This window comes from Gossypium hirsutum, chromosome A05, assembly GCF_007990345.1.
Source record: "Gossypium hirsutum isolate 1008001.06 chromosome A05, Gossypium_hirsutum_v2.1, whole genome shotgun sequence".
Taxonomy (NCBI): domain Eukaryota; kingdom Viridiplantae; phylum Streptophyta; class Magnoliopsida; order Malvales; family Malvaceae; genus Gossypium; species Gossypium hirsutum.
The window spans coordinates 95,479,102-95,483,441 of NC_053428.1; the positions used below are offsets into that span (position 1 = coordinate 95,479,102).

General features: G+C 33.8%; 1 long non-coding RNA gene across 1 annotated transcript; it reads right to left on the bottom strand.

Annotated features, from left to right (window-relative positions):
* Positions 1-1,225, bottom strand: LOC107957117 (uncharacterized). The gene is made up of 2 exons (XR_001700367.2): positions 682-1,225; positions 1-336 (listed from the first exon to the last, which is right to left on the bottom strand). It is a non-coding gene; the product is annotated as an uncharacterized lncRNA (long non-coding RNA).
* Positions 1,226-4,340: the final 3,115 nt, after the last annotated feature.

Sequence of the window (4,340 nt, forward strand, 5' to 3'; positions counted from 1 at the left end):
TTAAAAACAACATGATTATGATTAATTTACTTGGGATCCAACTAAAATTTAAAATTTTTTGAGGGTGTACGGGCCCAAATTTGCCCGGGGCCTAACAACCCAAAAAATAATGATAATATAATTACAAATCCAAACCCATTACATATTAAACCAAACAACCCAAAATTTGAAGGCCCAAGTGGCCCAGAATGTTTAAACATTTGGAAACCCTAACCCTTGCCCCAACTTTCAGCCGCCCTTCCTCCTACCCTCCCACGTGCCGTCTGACATCTTTCAACCTCCCATGTCAGCCCCCGTCCCATCGCCCCTGCACCACCTGCTCCACCGCTCAACCACCTGCAAAACACAAGGAAACACGCAAAGCAGAAAAGAAGCAGCGGATAACACAAAACAGTAGCAAAACATTGTATTTCATTCGGCTATAAAGCCAACAAAAAACGAATGTAACATGAGATTTTTCAATATTCAAAAGCAGACTTGAGATCAGTACAAAAAAAAAGATTGAGCAATCAAAAACAAAATACAAGCAAAAGGTTGAGATCGATCTCCTGTTTCGTTTTCTACTGTTTTCTAGTTTCTGTTATTTCATTTCTATTTATTATTATTATTTCTTATTTTCCTTTACAAATCTATTAAATAAAATAAATAAAAAAAATAAAAAGGAAGAGAAGAAAGCCTCACCGGAAACGCCCGCGGCTTCATCGTTGGAGACTTTTCCTCCGTCGTCGGGGCTGAAAAGGGGGTGGGGATCTTTCTTTCATTTCTTTTCGACTAAAAAGGCTAGGCTCTCGAACTTCTTTTAGAACGTGGCAAAATGGCCCATTCTTGTGCATCGCCGGCCACCGAATACGGTGGTGGTGCAGCAATTAGACGATGACCCCCTTCAGCCGGAAACAAGAGGAGAGGAAGAGAAAGATGGCTCCCTGTTTTGTTTTTTTAAACTCTAGGGTTAAAATGAAATAAAACAAAAAAATTGGCCCTTTTATACATTTACAAAACGACACCGTTTTGGTTAGGGGGCCTAGGTGCCTAAACGGCACCGTTTTGAATACCCGCGCGCCTGACCCGGTTTGAAGGAGTGACCCGTGTGTTTTCGAAGCCCAAATGGGCTATTTGCGATTATGGTCCCTCCTTCTTTCCTGCGCCATTTGATTTAGTCCCGCTTTGCATTTTCCTTTTTGAATTTCGCCCTATTATTTTATTTAATTTCGATTCGATCCTTATTTGTTATTTTTATTATAATCTAGGTTCTAAATTATCTCAAATTTCGATTTAGCCCTTTATTCATTTAATTTCAATTTTTATAGAATGTTATATTTTATTTTGTTTATTCTATATTCATTCACTTATTTATTTCTTTATATGTTTATTTTGTTTTTTTTTTAATTTGCATTGTTATTCATTCTGTCATTCGCATGTTGCACTATTGTAATTATTATTACATGTTTATCTATTTGTCTAGTTGTTATCATGTCTTTATTTTTATACATATTTAGAATTAAATTGCTTACATTTTGTTTTTACATGCTTTACATATCTACTTATTGATATTATTATTATTATTATTGTTATATTTATACTTATATTTATTTTATTTTAATGCCATTTTTATTATTATTTCCATTATTGTTATTATTATATATATACATATCCTTTTATTACTGTTTTTTTATATACACGTATATTTTAAATATTATTACTATTATTATTATGGTTTAACAAATTATTATTACTAACTTCTATTATCGTTATTGTCATTGTATTATTACTATTATACTATTATTATATTTTTTGCCATTACTCTTTAAATACTATATTATTTCTACTCCTCACTTACATCATATATTCTTCATTTATATATATATGTATATTTTTTATATCATTCCGAACTTTAAAATATTTATTACGTCTATTATTACCATCAATATTATTATTACTATTACTAACATTTTTTATTATTTTACGTAATATTTATTTACAACTAGTTTTTTTAATATTATTAGCTTATTTATCATTGTCTTAGCTTATCTGTTTATTTATTTATTTTATCTCTGTTTTTATCGTTATCAGTCACATTTGTGTTTATGTTTATTTTGTTATGGCTATCATTTTTTTTGTTATGCATTCTTTATCATCTCGTTTCATTATGAATTTAGGTTTTATCCAACCCAATATTAATTCTTCAATAAATGTAATATTTCGTATTTGGAAATTCGAGAAAATCGTGCACTAACTTACTGGGTTTCGATTTTTCTCATTTAACCTAAATAACGGAATATTCTTTTAAAAAATCACAATATGGTTTTTGAATAAGAAATACTTATTCTCGGAGATAGAGGTGTTGTGCCCTAACTTACCGGGTATGATATTTTGTCACTTCGAAATAAGAATTTGTTTTAAATAAAGGCAATATTCGGTGTTTGAGAATTCGAGAAGACGTGCCCTAATTTACTGGGTTTCGATTTCTCTCGTTTACTCTAAATAATCGAATACCCTTCTAATAAGTTAAAATACGAAAATTTTATATAAAAGGCAAGCTCGCTCTCGAAAATTTTACAAAGACGGATCGTATTACAAAGTTCTTTCAAGTTTTCTAATCTTCGACACTAAGACACTAATTAATCAACTAGGTACCAATTTTGGGCGTATCGAGGGTTTAACCTTCCTCGTGCGTAACTGACTCCCGAACCTGTTTTCTTTTCTTAATTTGCGTGGACCAAAATCGTTGTTTAAATAAATCAAATCATTTATTAAAAACAACCACTTTTACGAGGTGACCCGATCACACCTCATCAAAAAGGATTGGTGGCGACTCCTCTATTCGTTTTTGTTTTCAAAATTTAAGTCGATCTCTTTTTTTCAAAAAATGGTTACGACAGCTTGGCGACTCCACTGGGGACCCAAATAAGAGAGTCAAGCCATAAGTTGATTAACTTTTGTCTTTTTGTCGAAAATTGAAAATTTGATTTTGATATACGATCCTTTCATTTAATTTCACCCGTTTTTCTTGCGGTTTTCATCATTTTATTCCTATTTTCTTTAATCGCTTCGAGTTTTTATGCATATATCCTCGCACATTGTATTGCATGACCGTTGTGGTCACACCCCTTTAAGTGGAAGTGAGAAACTACTCATTCGTGAGGTTTTTACCTCCGTGCAGGATAGTAGATCGCTTTTGGGATACATCCGTACCTATGTCTTCATGAGATTTTCATCTCCGTGCAGCCATAGGGAAATGTATTTCCCTGAACTGAACTCGGTCTGTATGAGCCTATAATGGGCGAAGATCAAGGAATCTGCTGGTTCAGGTACCTTTACTCTAGAACCGAGCCACATGTAGAGAGACCTAGGAGCCCACCCTAGGTAGAGCCACTCCGAACCCCTAGTGGTCACCCGAATTGCTTTATTTGTTATTTATTTATCCTGCATTAACGTGTTTTGTTTCTGTTTTGTTTATAATTGCATTGCATTACATCATCATAGGAAGGAGGTGTTGATTCATATTTGATTGCTAAATAGAACAGTTTGTCATAAAATAACGAATTTTTTGATAAAGTGGATTATAATACGATTGTCTACATATGGTCCAAGTAAACACAATGAAAGAAGGTTGATAGTCCATGAAGAAATACAAAACTTTGCTTCATTGCCTGAAGATGCAAGCCGACAAAGATTGTTCGAGAGCCGTCATGTCTTAAAGAAGCTACAAGTATCGTGGGGATAAGTGAGCAACGAGTCGCAGCCTGGATCAAACAAAAGGAGTTAATGGAGACATCTTTTAGAATATTCGCAAGACTTGACCATAAGATCCGGATATGAAGAGGAAGATAGCTGTCTTCACTTGGAATATGAGAGAAAGGCCGTATATGTAGTCCGTTTTATGTAAAGGAATTTGTTTTCTAGAAAAGTTGTTCTAATGAAATTGAATTCAGAATCAATGCATTCCTTTCTTTTGCATTCATTTCATGCATTTGCATTGCATTGCATTATTTGCATTAGACTTTCCCTAAAAGAACCTTAATTAGGTGAAATTATTTCAGTTAGCCTGGGAACCAAAAAAGGTCAAACGACTAGGCATCTTTACGGTACACGGAAAAGGATAAAAGATATGGATCAAAGATTGGAAAGACTTGAAAAACTTCAAAAAGAAATGCAAGACCAATTACAACTGCAAATGCAAGAGCAACTGGCGAAGATCCAACAAGATATAAGGGACCAAATGCTAGAGGCCCAAAGGAATACGATGAATCAATTGTCCCAATTACTGACTAAGGGGCTAGGAAAATGAAACAACTCCATGATCAATACTGGGGAGGACAATGAGGAACCTTTATACCCTC